Raw genomic sequence first — 16,198 nt, forward strand, 5'->3', positions numbered from 1 at the left:
TATAACACATGTATGACTAATAATTTCACTAGTACACTCGCACTCATTAGCTTCCAGTTAAAAACAGGTAATATTTGAAACACTGTCATCATCACTTTCCGGGAGTATTTCATCATTATATCTATTATAGCGTCTAAAATAAAACACTTCTTCTATTTCTTGTGTTGGATATATGATTCTCACTTTATCACGTAATTCATCTGGCAAATCGGGGTCAGACGGCTGGATTAACAGTATAGGTTTTTCGTATTCACGCTGAATTTCTTTTTCTCTAGGTGAAACATAAACATTCTCCATGCTCTTCAGCAAAAACAAATCAAAGGCAATATAACATCATGATGTATGTTCTATTATTTTCCAAATATACTCTATAAACTTATATTCCACTATAATAAAATACATAAATGCAAAAACATATATTTGAAGTTTCATATACTTTACCTTAGACGAGGAAAAAAGTTTTAAAAAATAATTGAATCGTTGAGCAATACGCAGTATACTAGCAATACAAATGTTAGGTAACGCATTCGTAACGTTGTTTAAATATCTGCAGCAACATGGAACTTTGAAAACTTCTCTTACTTTGATATAATCTCTTCTTCTGCTGTTTCTTCTTTTTTTCTTTAGTACGCAAATTGCTATGTAGTCTGTTCTACACAATTATGACTCAACTCTGGTTTGTTAAATCTCACGTTCAATATTTTATGAGCCTTGTCAATTGAGCGGGAGAGTCAATTTAAATTGTTCTCTGGATGACACAAAAATATACAAAATTTAACACCACAAAGGTATAAAATTCTGAGCTGTTTTCTTCTGATTGTTACAAAAATAAAATAGAGTAATACAAAATGGTATAAAAATACCGAGCTTGTTATAATGGACCTTCATGGTTGGTATAAAAGTGAATAGGTCACACAAATTTATTCCTTCGTTTATTTGAATAACACAAAAAGGTATAGAAATTCTGAGCTTATTCCGTCATTTGTTTGAGTAGCAGAATATGGTATTTCTTTGTTTATTTGAGTAGTACAAAATGTACATAAAATAGACTTTCTCCGTTTTTTTTAATTGCAAACAAAATATTTTTCTACTTGGTATAAAATTGAATAGGTCACTCAGTTTTAATAGCACAAAAGGTACAAATTGACCTTCTTTGCTTAAGCCACTCAAAATTATTCTTTTCTTTTCCTGCTTGTTTTCAAAACTGAATAGGTCACAAAAATTTATTCCTTCGTTTATTTGATTAGTACAAAACGGTATAAAATTGTGAGTTAGCTAAATTGGACCTCCTTCGCTTTCTTCGTTTATTTAAATAGCACAAAAAGGTATAACATGCTGAGTTATTTAAAATGGTATTTCTTGTTGATACCAAATTGAATAGGTCACTCAAATTTATTCATTTGTTGATTTGTGTAGCACAAAAATACTCAGCTAGTTAAAATGGCCCTTCTTTGCTTTTCTTCTGATTGGTATAAAATTGAATAGATCACTCCAATTTATTCCTTCGTTTATTTAAATCCTTCTCCGCCTTTTCTGGTCAGTACAAATTCTTTCCTTTTTCTGCTTGGCACAAAAAATAATACTCCATCCAAATTTAGTTTTTTCATTTGTTTGAATGACACAAAAGTACAGAAATTCTGAGCTAGTTAAAATGATCCTTCTTCGGTTTTTTTGATTATTTTAATACTACTGAGCTGGTTAAAAATGGCATTTCACGCTGGTACAAAAAGTAGGACACCTAAACAAAACGTATATAAATTCTGAGCTAGTTAAATTGGTCTTTTTTCGTTTTTTCTTTCGTTTATTTGAGTAGTACAAAATGGTTCTTCTTTGTTTGGTATAAAAAGTAGAACACCCAAAATTGTTCTTTTGTTCATTGGGCTAGTATAAAGGTACCTTCTTCGATTTTTCTGGTTAGTACAAAAAACAGGTCACTCAAATTTATCCCATCGTTTGTTTAAATAGTACAAAAGGTACAGAAATTCTCAGTTAGTTAAAATGGGTCTTCTTCGGTTTTTTCTGGTTAGTACAATTTTGTTCTTTCGTTAAAATACTCAGCTACAAAATTAAATAGCTCACTCATATTTATGCCTTCGTTTATTAGACTAGTTTAAAATGGTCCTTTTTTTTGCTTTTTCCTTTTGTTTGTTGAAATAATACAAAATGATATAAAATACTCAACTTCGGTTTTTCAAATATAGCTCACTCAAATGCATTACTTCGTTTAATTGATTTTAGAATTGACACAAATTATAATTCCTTTGTTTATTTGAATACTCCAAAATGGTGCAATATTCTTTGTTTTTTCTCGGTGGTACAAAACTAAATATTCCATTGTTTATTTGAGTAGTAAAATTCTGAACCAGTTAAAAATGCAATTCTCATTGGTACAAATTGAATAGGTCACTTAAATTTATTCTTTCTATATTTAAATATTCAGCTAGTTCATTTTTTTCTCGTTGGTATTAAAAGTAGAACATCGAAAGTATTCTTACATAAATTCTGAGCTAGTTAAATAGTCAATTTTCGTTTCTTTAAACAGTACATAGTGAGCAAGTTAAAGTAGCTCTTCTTCTCTTTTCCAGTTGGTACAAAAGAAAATAGTCCACCTAAATTTTATTCATACTTTACTTCTTTTTTTCTAGTTGGTATTCCTTCGTTTATTTGAATAATGGCCCTTCACTTTTTCCAGTTGGTACACAAGGAAATAATCCAATCAAATGTTTCTGGTTCGTACAAACCTAAACACTCCATCCAAATTTGAGTATTACAAAATGAAATGAAATTCTGAGTTATTTTAAAAAATGGTCCTTCTTGCTACAAAATTGGAAAGCTCACTCAAGAGTACAAAATAGTATTGAACTTCTGAGCCGGTTAAATTTATCCGATTGTTTATTTAAATAGTACAAAATGATTTAAAATACGCAGCTAGTTAAAATGTATATCGTTGCTTTCTTTCTCGAAGTAAACCAGTCATATTTATTCATTCTTCACTTCTCTCTGCTTGGTACAAAACTGAATAGGTCATATAGGCTTTGTTTAAAGTTATTAAAGCTTAAATATTTGACCTTTAACCTCGATGGTCAGTTTTTTTAGAACATGTAGTAGTTGACGTATTACTAGATTTGGAAACAGCACCTCAAAACATTGCTCTGTTTAAGAGTTATTCGCGTTCATTGGTTCATTGGGCGTTCATTATTTTTGGAACTTGCAGTGGTTGATGACCAATTACTAAATGTGGAAACAGCACCTCAATATGTGGCTCAGTTTTCGTGTTATTAGGTTTTAAGTATGTTGACTTTTGACCTCGATGATCAGTATTTTGGAACTTGTAGTAGTTGGTGACCGATTACTAAATGTGGAAACAGCACCTCAATATGTGGCTCAGTTTTCGTGTTATTAGGTTTTAAGTATGTTGACCTTTGACCTCGATGATCAGTATTTTGGAACTTGTAGTAGTTGATGACCAGTTACTAGATTTGGAAACAGCACCTCAATATGAGGCTCAGTTTTCGTGTTATTAGGTTTTAAGTATGTTGACCTTTGACCTCGATGATCAGTATTTTGGAACTTGTAGTAGTTGATGACCAGTTACAAGATTTGGAAACAGCACTTCAATATGTGTCTTAGTTGTCGAGTTATTAGGTTTTAAGTATGTTGACCTTTGACCTCGATGACCACTAATTTTGGGACATGTAGTACCTGATGACCTATTGCTGAATGTGGAAACAACATTTCAATATGTGAATCCATTTAAGAGTTATTAGGTTTTAAGTATGTTGACCTTTGACCTCGATGGCCACTATTTTGGGACTTGTGGTACCTGATGACCTATTACTCAATGTGGAAACGGCATCTCAATATGTGGCTCAGTTTTCGTGTTATTAGGTTTTAAGTATGTTGACCTTTGACCTCGATGGTCATTATTTTTGGAACTTGTGGTACCTGATGACCTATTGCTAAATGTGGAAACACCACCTCAAATACGTTGCTTCGTTTTCGAGTTATTGGGTTTTAAGTATTTTGACCTTGACCTCGATGGCCACTATTTTGGGACTTGTAGTACCTGATGACCTATTACTCAATGTGGAAACGGCATCTCAATATGTGGCTCAGTTTTCGTGTTATTAGGTTTTAAGTATGTTGACCTTTGACCTCGATGGTTATTATTTTTGAAACTTGCAGTGGTTGATGACCAATTACTAAATGTCGAAACAGCACCTCAATATGTGGCTCAGTTTTCGTGTTATTAGGTTTTAAGTATGTTGACTTTTGACCTCGATGATCAGTATTTTGGAACTTGTAGTAGTTGGTGACCGATTACTAAATGTGGAAACAGCACCTCAATATGTGGCTCAGTTTTCGTGTTATTAGGTTTTAAGTATGTTGACCTTTGACCTCGATGATCAGTATTTTGGAACTTGTAGTAGTTGATGACCAGTTACTAGATTTGGAAACAGCACCTCAATATGTGGCTCAGTTTTCGTGTTATTAGGTTTTAAGTATGTTGACCTTTGACCTCGATGATCAGTATTTTGGAACTTGTAGTAGTTGATGACCAGTTACAAGATTTGGAAACAGCACTTCAATATGTGTCTTAGTTGTCGAGTTATTAGGTTTTAAGTATGTTGACCTTTGACCTCGATGTCCACTAATTTTGGGACATGTAGTACCTGATGACCTATTGCTGAATGTGGAAACAACATTTCAATATGTGAATCCATTTAAGAGTTATTAGGTTTTAAGTATGTTGACCTTTGACCTCGATGGCCACTATTTTGGGACTTGTGGTACCTGATGACCTATTACTCAATGTGGAAACGGCATCTCAATATGTGGCTCAGTTTTCGTGTTATTAGGTTTTAAGTATGTTGACCTTTGACCTCGATGGTCATTATTTTGGAACTTGTAGTAGTTGGTGACCGATTACTAAATGTGGAAACAGCACCTCAATATGTGGCTCAGTTTTCGTGTTATTAGGTTTTAAGTATGTTGACCTTTGACCTCGATGGTTATTATTTTTGAAACTTGCAGTGGTTGATGACCAATTACTAAATGTCGAAACAGCACCTCAATATGTGGCTCAGTTTTCGTGTTATTAGGTTTTAAGTATGTTGACTTTTGACCTCGATGATCAGTATTTTGGAACTTGTAGTAGTTGGTGACCGATTACTAAATGTGGAAACAGCACCTCAATATGTGGCTCAGTTTTCGTGTTATTAGGTTTTAAGTATGTTGACCTTTGACCTCGATGATCAGTATTTTGGAACTTGTAGTAGTTGATGACCAGTTACTAGATTTGGAAACAGCACCTCAATATGTGGCTCAGTTTTCGTGTTATTAGGTTTTAAGTATGTTGACCTTTGACCTCGATGATCAGTATTTTGGAACTTGTAGTAGTTGGTGACCGATTACTAAATGTGGAAACAGCACCTCAATATGTGGCTCAGTTTTCGTGTTATTAGGTTTTAAGTATGTTGACCTTTGACCTCGATGATCAGTATTTTGGAACTTGTAGTAGTTGATGACCAGTTACTAGATTTGGAAACAGCACCTCAATATGTGGCTCAGTTTTCGTGTTATTAGGTTTTAAGTATGTTGACCTTTGACCTCGATGATCAGTATTTTGGAACTTGTAGTAGTTGATGACCAGTTACAAGATTTGGAAACAGCACTTCAATATGTGTCTTAGTTGTCGAGTTATTAGGTTTTAAGTATGTTGACCTTTGACCTCGATGTCCACTAATTTTGGGACATGTAGTACCTGATGACCTATTGCTGAATGTGGAAACAACATTTCAATATGTGAATCCATTTAAGAGTTATTAGGTTTTAAGTATGTTGACCTTTGACCTCGATGGCCACTATTTTGGGACTTGTGGTACCTGATGACCTATTACTCAATGTGGAAACGGCATCTCAATATGTGGCTCAGTTTTCGTGTTATTAGGTTTTAAGTATGTTGACCTTTGACCTCGATGGTCATTATTTTTGGAACTTGTGGTACCTGATGACCTATTGCTAAATGTGGAAACACCACCTCAAATACGTTGCTTCGTTTTCGAGTTATTGGGTTTTAAGTATTTTGACCTTGACCTCGATGACCACTAATTTTGGGACATGTAGTACCTGATGACCTATTGCTGAATGTATGATATTCGTACTCAGCATGGTCGAAAACCCCCATATGCCGAGTTTCATCCAAATCGGTTCAAAGAGCGTATCGAATCGTTATGTTACATAGCTATTCATTGTCTTAAAATAGGGGTTGAAAAAAAATGCTATGGTGAAATAGAGGTTGGAAAAGTAATCATAAAAGGGAATGAATACACCCCTAAAATGGAGGTTGTTGTGTGTTACGTAGTCTTATGCTCTGCTGTATGTTCATAGTCTCAGTGTAGTTTCTGCTATGTTAAAATAGGGGTTGAACGCTTGTTATGTTACGTACTCTTATGTGTTATCTGCTCTGCTCTTTGTTACGTAGTGTTATGTGTTATCTTCTCTTCTATGTGATGTAATTTCTTCTATGTTAAAATAGGGGTTGAAAACGAATACACCCTTGCTATGTGTTCGTAGTCTTATGCTATGTTAAAATAAGGGTTGGAAAATAAGCCATGCTCTTTTATTAGCTGTGCTATGTATTATCTGTTATGTTGTGTGTTCATAGTCTCAGTGTAATTTCTGTTATGTTAAAATAGGGGTTGAAAAATATGCTCATAAAAGAGAACGAGTTCACCCCCTTAAAAAGTGGTCATAAAAGAGAATGAATCTTGTTCTGCTGTATGTTCATAGTCTCAGTGTAATTTCTGCTCTTCTATGTGTTCATAGTCTCAGTGTAATTTATGCTATGTTAAAATAAGGGTTGAAAAATATGCTCATAAAAGGGAACGAGTTCACCCCTTAAAATGGAGGTCATAAAAGGGAACGAGTCTTATGTGTTATCTGTTCTGCTATGTGTTACGTAGTGTTATGTGTTATCTTCTCTTCTATGTGTTCGTAATTAACATAGGGGTTGAAAAATATGCTCATAAAAGGGGACGAGTTCACCCCTAAAAATATGCTCATAAAAGGGAACGAGTACACCCCCTAAAAGTGCTCATAAAAGGGAACGAGTTCACCCCCTAAAATGGAGGTCGTAAAAGAGAACGAGTTCACCCCTAAAATGGAGGTTGTAAAAGACCATGGGCTCACGTTGTATGGTGGTCAATTCCCAGGGGGGCTCGTAAAAGGGAACGAGTTCACCCCTTAAACGTGGTCATAAAAGAGAACGAATACACCCCCTAAAAGTGCTCATAAAAGGGATTAAATTCACCCCTAAATTTGAGATCGTAAAAAACCGTGGGTTCACGGTGTGAGGTGCTCGATTTCCCAGGGGCTCCTGAGTTGGCCAAGTATGAGCTAGGTTGTTCCAGATCGATCACTTTTTTCCTACTTGGGACATTTTTGGTTTCTTAAAATATTTCAAGTTTAATGGAGATAAAGGAGTACATCTTCCATTGGTTTTTCTTCATAGTAACGTTAAAAAACAATCAATTATTTTATTGTGGAGAGACAATTCTTCAACAATACACGAATGAGACTAAATACGAAGATTCAAGAGTCAAATTCATGAGCACCCTCTGGTTCCAATGAATTATTTAAAGCTATTATTGCCCTTCGATGACAAATGTGTTTTACTGAAAAGTTTAATAGTGCTACTAACAACTTTTCTGAAAATATAGTAGATTTCTTGGAACAAAATTATATTTTAAAATTTATAAATATGACAAATTTTAATTATAATATTTGTTGGAGTCACTAAAATTCGACGAAGGAAACGTTTAAAGCGCTATCAATAAATTTCTTTTTTCAGAACTTTTGACACATATACCAGTAAAGAAAACAACGAATTCAATAAATAATGATGTCTAATGAAAGCCATAGACGCTCACACATGCATGACCAAAATGCATGAGAGATTTGTATTATCATGCATATTGGAAGAATTTTTTGCCCATACACGTACCGACTTGCTGTCCAACTTACTAGAAGAATGAATCGGAGGAAAGAGTCACGTGGTTTCTTCCGCTGCCGTGATAGACGGACCTAAATGTAAAACAACGAACTTGCATGAACGACACGGTAAACATGCATGAAGAACGGTAAAAAAATCATGCATGTTTACAGAAGATTTTGAAAACTTTCAACATGCATGAACGGCTACATACACGATCAATTTGCCTGTGGTTTTGTCATTTTTCATGCATGTTGCAAGGTTTCTTCATGCATGTGTTTGCGTGTATGAACTCCTTAACTAGCATCATACCCTAAATTGCCGTTTGTATCTTGCCAAACTGAATTTTGTATAGCGGTCTCTATGAAGCTCTAAATAAAATGTTTCCTGAAGAGGGGACGAAATATAAATATGTAAGCTAGGACGTAAGCTGAATGATTTTAGAAAGTAAAGCAATTGATGATAAAATTTCAAAGAGATAAGCATTAACCCATAAATGAATGCCAAGAAAGGACTATGCAACGTAGAACTCGACAACGCTTAAATTCACAAACCCGATCGGGTTTAATCGGTCTTAACAGACCCCGAATTCATGCTCACACTTTGTCTTACCTCAGGACTTAAATTTCTAAGGACATGATATTAAAAATTATTGAGACTGAAGTACGGTATAGGAGGAAGGAAAGAAGCTGTCCACGAGAGAGAAATGGAGATTTAAGAACACAAGGGAATCAAATTACATTATCAAAAGCATGAGCAAAAGGGAGAATGATTGTGCAGAACTCTCAGTACATGAAAACGTTTACACATTCATTTATATTATAAGAGTTATTTAAAATATTTGGAAATGTGTTTTTAAGTTCTCAAAGGAATGTCGGATAGAGATCTTAAAAGATAAAATATGTACAAAGTGAAGTACAGTAAATACGAGTTTATAAGAACTGGAAGAAATTCCGAGAAAATTCAGGGAAACAATATTGCCTAAGAAAAAATTAACATTTTTTGGAAAAATTTAATCAGGACGTATTCTACCACTCAGCTGTCATTCGTTTATCTATTATTCATGAGTCAAAATCAGCACTTTTTTTAACGTTAAGTAACTACATTTGCGTATACTAGTAGTCTGTTGTGTTAATTTTATAATGACGCAATTTAAAAACAGGAAAGAGATGTTAAAAAACCAGTGTAAACCAAACTTCAAGATCCTACACTACTGAAGAGAGAAACAAAACAAAAGATGTTTGATCTCATCTAATCCTGATAATGATCAGTTTATAGAAGGCTTTTTTGTTGTGAGCTGGAAGAAGCAAAGTCTCTCAACGAAGAGAAAAGGCTTTAGGAAGGGATCTACTATCATATAGATACACATTCCGAACTCTGTGCTTTTTCTTTACTACATCGCAATCTGGTATTCTTTTCATTATAGAACGCTAATCCTACAATAATGCCCTTAGCGAAGTTTATCCTATTTATATCGAAGCTACAGTAAGATTAGGAAACTACTAAAAACTCGCTTTAACAAATTTACGTTATAACTACTTCCAAACGACCTGTAATATTAACGGTTGATTATTCAACAAGGGTTTGGCCCCCAAAGCCTTAGGGGTCTGTTACGAGGCTGAGGGATAGGGGGGGAAGGTTTGAGTATAAAATGAGAACATGACAAGAGTAATACCTCTCTGGGCGTTATTACGTAAGCTATTCTCTTGAACATCTTCTTCTTCTCCTTATAAAATGGCTATGTTGCGAAGTGAATACGTAACTAGCGCTGTTAGTTAGTTGTTCGTATGCAAAGGTTGATAAGCATGTCTTAGGAAAAGGATATTTTCTCTCGGAGAAAGTTCTGTCTTCCATCTTCTTCTTTTAAGTTCTTCGTTATCTCTTGGCGTTCTCATAATTTTTCAGTATTCTTTAGTGATACTTTCCAGGTTTATAGCACAGAGAAAAAGTTGTTTTCTTCTTAAAATTTACCATTCTCAGATCACTCATCCTCTTCATTATGCAACACGTTTTACTTGCTTTCGTTGCAGTGTTTCCAGTCCTATGGAAAATGTATTCCTTCCAGCTTCATTATCAATTTGCAAGATATTCTCAGTACTGTCTTTTGCACTATTATTATCTTCACTCCTGATATAATCTTTGATGAACAGAATATTGGTAAAACCTAGGGAAAATATGCCAAAATTTCCGTAATATCCAATATAACAAAATCATTACAGGTCTTGTTTGGAATGGAGGAAAGATTGTCCACTATATGCAGTATATCAACTCAGGAATACATTGCCCCCTGTTCATTCTTCTAAATAATGCCTCTGTTCGTACTTTGATCTATGGGAAGATAATTATCTGATAATCTAGATATTTTTACAGTACTCGGCTGGAGATTGTTGTTGAGTCCTCAAGAGTTCTTTGTCGTAGAGTCGTCAAGAGTTCTTTTTACTATATTGATTTGAACTTTTCAAATTAAAATGAAATCTTTCAGTCTTACTTCCAACGGTTATGCCGGCTAGGCTGAAAGAGATGGTGATGATGAGAAATGAATGCAATGGTCGAGTGAATAAAGTGGGAGAAAGCGTGAAAACCCCGAGAAGACCCACGAACACGGTGTTTGTCCACCACAAAGCCTACTTGGCGCTAGCTGGGGTCGAACGAGGGAACTCACGCATCAGAAGTGAACGCTCTACAACCGTGTTACCCAAGAGGCACTTTTGTCTTACGATTTAAACCATTATACTAATACGTTCGATACTTTTCCACCAAAATTCAGAGTTTCTTAAACTAACCATAAGCCCGGAAATTATTTCGAATAAGGGCCGGAAAGATACAAGAGACTCTTAATAACTTGTGAACACACAGCGTACTCCGACATGCTGGAGCCCTTACTTTTTAGGAACATCCTACATTTTAAATGGCTTATCATTATGCATAGATACGTGTACTGCAATTACTGTACACATGGACTAATCGACAGTCGAAAATTTCACAGGTAATATTGAGATTTCCGGTAACATTCTCTTCAATAAAAAGTAATAAATATTACACCCTAAAAGCTGGGTACAACCGTGACAGTGATGATCCATTATTCAGGAAATTATTTCATCTTCTTAATTTATCCTTCCTCTCCAACTTATTACCACTTAAACTAATATTTTTATTCAGTAATTCCATACAATATTTCATTAAAGTTTGCTTTTCCCACTAATACCACACAGTAGAATCTTCCTAATACCGTCACATTGAAGATATCCTTGTAAAAATGTGATAACTCTCAATTATTTACAAGGATCCTCAAGGTGTTTAATTAGTGGAAAACTACAATTTGAGGACATTCTCTGAAATTCTCAACAGGTATCTGGGAGTATTTGCGGTCCAAATTTCGCAGTTATGTTGTAGATCCACTTAGAGTCTTGGTGCTGGAAGAAATGGTGAAATTCAAGCCAATTTACCTAATGACATATGTCCCAATAAAAATCGTGAATTTATATTACATTCTTACAAAAACCAATCCATTCACTAAAGAAAGTTAGCAAATCAACGCTTAACTCAGAAATATACTGAAAATTATTTAAAGATGTATCCCTGTTCGGCGTTGCTCTACCCAGGGCTATCTATAATCCAATACAAGAGCTTCAAAATCAATTATACACAAATATAAATACCTAGGTACTCCCATGCGCAAACAAAATTGCGCGTATACTGTAACTCACAATTTTCGCAATTATTTCATTTTCCATATGTTTATGGGTAAAATTTAGTTATTAGTAAGTGGAGATAATAGAAAGCAATCCATCTAAGGAGATATTTCCAAAAAATATAATAAAATAATAAAAATATAAGCAAAAAACAAAATTATGTTCGGTTTTGTGTATACTGGCAATAATGTTTTCGAGGCAATTTTTGGAGTAGCACAGCACGATTGCAGAGGGAATAACAAGATTGGTAGGAGAAAAGCTGAACCAAGGAACTAGAAATTGGAGTAAAATATTGCATTTATTGGCTTAAATCTAGGGTGTAAGTTGTCTGCCAAATATAAATTAGCTTCTGTAAGCAAGATGCTATACGGAAATATATAAACAATGAGAAAAACTGTTGTCTTAAGTTTGGAAGTGACATGCTCTATAGCCATGAGCATTATTTCTTAAGAAAATGATAGGCAACAAAAGAAAATCTGTGTGGTCAAGTGGGTAGAGTGACGCACTGGTAATTCTTATACTGTTTTGACACCAGATCGAATCCCATCCGGTCCTGTTCAATTTTTTTTTCTTTACAAAACATTGTAGAAAGTGTATAATTTTTATGCTAATAAAACTAAAACAATACAATTAGGAAATAACTTTTTGTTTCCTCTGATGACGTATTTATTTAGAATTAGTGTACTATTAGTAATACCGATTGCTTTCAGTTTATGGTGTTGTATATGTATAGCTTCCTTTATCATCCTCTTTTCTTGAAAAAAAAAATGTCTCCAATAAAGTATGAAAAATATATATAGTCAGAAACAGACATCTTAGTATCAAACGTGATTTATCGTGATGAAATAAACAAGTTTCCCATTATTAAAAAAAGAAAACTATAGAAAATCATTGAATTTGGTCTTAAGGTTTTTATTATGCTATATATATTCTTTATAAGACTATACTTTATAAGGCAAGATGAGCGATCATACCCTCAAATTTAGCTAGTGAGTGAAAGATGTTTTCGGCACAAATATTTTACAGGTTTAGGTGCATGAAACACCAATACGCCATAATCTTGACCTTCGTTTATTTCACATTATTATCCGATATATCATAGCAGGTAAAAAGCAGCATCAATCGGCAAGAAGAACTGCAAGTTGTGGTCTTAGTCTGTTTTTGATGCTCCGGACTCGATCGCCTAGCACGCTCGTCTATACCTTGACTCATACGTCTATCATTCAGTGCAGGCACATATCCAGCTTTTCTTTTCGGAGAGGACCCGACACGAATCCTCGTAAGCACGTAATTCTAATGTTTCAAAAATATCAGTAATAATAATAATAATAATAATAATAATAATAATAATAATAATAATAATAATAATAATAATAATAATAATGCAACAGTTCTGTATTTCTCTTAAACGTTTCTTACTTGTCATTTATGAACCGGTCAAACTTAATTCTAACTCACACGAAATCAAAAAATATTTTCTAGAGACATGTAAGCAAAACTGTCTGCTACGTATATCACATAACAAAAATAGCAAATGGCAATGAGTGTATCGTTCTAATACAGTAATTTTATAAACAGACCGGAAACGAAATTGTAATCCCATTTAAAAGTGTTCTTTAATTCCACCTGGTATCAATGGCATTACGGTATATTCTTACAAGTAACACTTCCCAAGTGTAACACTCCGATTTTGATAAAATTTGACAGGCAGATACTACACATAAAATAAACGAATACATGTTTTTTATTTTCTGCGGAAAAACTGTTTTACGGGGGCAAAAGCACTCACCCAAAATTTTGAAAGTTGACGCCCGAAAGACAAAAACAAGTGGACCAAAGTGTACGAAATTGTGCACAGATATGGCAGACGTAAAATGAAGGAATACGTGTTTTGTATTTTCCTGGAAAAAACGGTTAGGTGGGACGCAGACCCCTCCAAACCTTTGATCATGAAATATCAAAAGTGCTAGTAACAATATGTCTGATGTGTGTAAAGGACGAAGAATTCCGATGAAACTTTGTGTATGGACAATACGCATAAACTAAACGAATGCCTGTTTTAGGAGACAAAATCCCCCATCCAAAATGATGAAAATTGACGCCCGAAAGGCAAGAAGAAGTGAACCAAAATGAATGAAATTGTGCACAGATATTGTAGACGAAAAATGAGGGAATATGGGTTCCGTATTTTTCTGAAAAAAAGAAAAACGTTTCGGTGGGACACAGACCCCTCCAAAACTTTTATCGTGAAATATCAAAAGTGCTAATAACAGTATGTCAGAAGTGCTTAAAGGACATGAACAATTGGAACGACACATTGTGTAGGGACAATACGAAAAAAAAAAAAAAAGAATATGGGTTTATTTTCTGCGAAAAATTGGTTTTAGGGGGCAGAATTCCCCACCCAAAATTTTGAAATCGTGCACAGATATTCTAGACGTAAATTGAGGTAATTGTGTTTCGTATTTTCCTGGAAAAGAGCGATTGAGTGGGGCACGGATCTTCTAAGCTGTTGATTAGGAAATATCAAAAGTGCAAATAAGTATGTATACGTCAGAAGTTCCTAAAGAGTATGGAGAATTGCAACGAAACTTCATATACGGACAATTTGCAAAACAATAAATGAAATGCATTTTAATTTGTATGAAAAAACAGTGTTGGGTCCTAGAGCCCCTCCAAAAAAAGTTAATATTACCGCAAAAGTGCAGGAAGGAGTGGACCGAAGCAAATGAAATTGTGTGTAGATATTGTATAAACTGTATGTAAAATAAGGACTTTCGTGTTTTAAAGATGTCCGTATCAATTTTGGCACATCAACAGCAAACAGGAAATTAATCGGCACGTGTTTTTGTTTATGCGGAAAAACATTGTAAGGGTTAAAGTTGCCTCGTGAAATATGTGCTTGTTGTTGATCTGCCAAATTTGAAGAAATCTGATGGAGACACTTGTGAAATACGAGAGGCTTTATTTTTCATATCCAATATCTACAGACAATTTCATTCGCTTCGGTCCAATCCTTCCGACACTCAACGCCTCGGTCCACTCAAAAGGTTTTTTTCTCTTTTCAGGAAAATACGAAGCACGTATTTCCTCATCTTACCTCTACAACATTTTTGAACAATTTCATTCAGTTCGGTACATTTTTCTTGCCTTTCTTGCGTCAAATTTCAAAATTCATGGGGGGGACCTTTTGTTCTCTAAAACCGTTTTTTCGCAAAAAATAAAAAGCCGAATTTGTTTATTTTTTGCTTATTGTCCTAACACAAAGTTTTGTTCCAATTCTTCATGTAAATTTAGGCACTTCTGACATACTGTTATTAGCACTTTTGATATTTCATGATCAAAGGTTTGGAGGGATCTGTGCCCCACCTAACCGTTTTTTCCAGGAAAATACAAAACACGTATTCCCTAATTTTATGTCCGCAATATCTGTTCACAATTTCGTTCACTTTGGTCCACTTGGTTTTGCCTTTCGAGCGTCAACTTTCAAATTTTGGGTGAGGGCTTTTGCCCCCTAAAACCGTTTTTCAGCAAAAAAAAAAATAATAAAAAATAAAACAGCACTTATTTGTTTATTTTATGTATAGTATCTAGCTGCCAAATTTTATCAAAATCGGAGTGTTACACTTGGGAAGTGTTACCCTTTAGAATTATAACAACAACGCATTGTCCACAGTTTGGACACTGACTCAAAGTAATCTGACATGAAAAAAAAAACTCAAAAGAGAAAAAGTAGGTTTATTAAAAAGTGTTTGAGGTTTGGTAAGGGACAGCTTCCAGGACCTCACGCTGGATACGTCACTGAGTCAATGCATTATATTTGTTTCTTGCAAAGATGATAATTAGATGTGTAATGTGTAAAATTATATCATAGGTTGACTTTTAATAGGTCTTCCCTTAACACATCCATATTATCCGGCGTTCTGCCTGCCTGTTTTATGTCGGATAAGCGAAACTCTACTGTACTTTCAGATAGCATATACACAGGAGCTAGAGGTCTGCACGGGCCGGAATTTTTAGAACGGACCCGGCCCGTCCCCTTTTAATTTATAATCTATAGGCATTAGCGGATTAAGGGGGAAGCCAGTGGAGCCCAGGACCCCCAGCTCAGGGGGCTTTTTAAAATCCCTCTGTTTAATACTTACGCTCGCGGTATCGCTAGATTTAAGTCTTTGCATCAGCAGCATTTACCTGTTAATAATGAATGCAATTATTTAATTGTTAATAATGAATTTAACTAAACTAATTATTGTAAACTTGGAGCACATTCAAATATTACAGCATAGTTCTCGGTAGTTCCATAAGTAAGTTCAGAGGCCACGGTGTTTCAGTGGTAGAGCGTTTACCTTTGGTGCATAGAGTCCTTGGTTCGATCTATGCTCGCGCCAAGTGAACCTTGTGCTGGACAAACACTGTGTGCGTGGGTTTTCTCGAGGTTCTCCCGTTTTATCCCACTTTTTTCATTCCACCATTTCATTCATTTCTTATCACTGTCTCCTTTAGCCTATCCGGC

This window comes from Thermobia domestica, chromosome 10 (assembly GCF_964235325.1).
Source record: "Thermobia domestica chromosome 10, izTheDome1.hap1.1, whole genome shotgun sequence".
Taxonomy (NCBI): Eukaryota; Metazoa; Arthropoda; class Insecta; order Zygentoma; family Lepismatidae; genus Thermobia; species Thermobia domestica.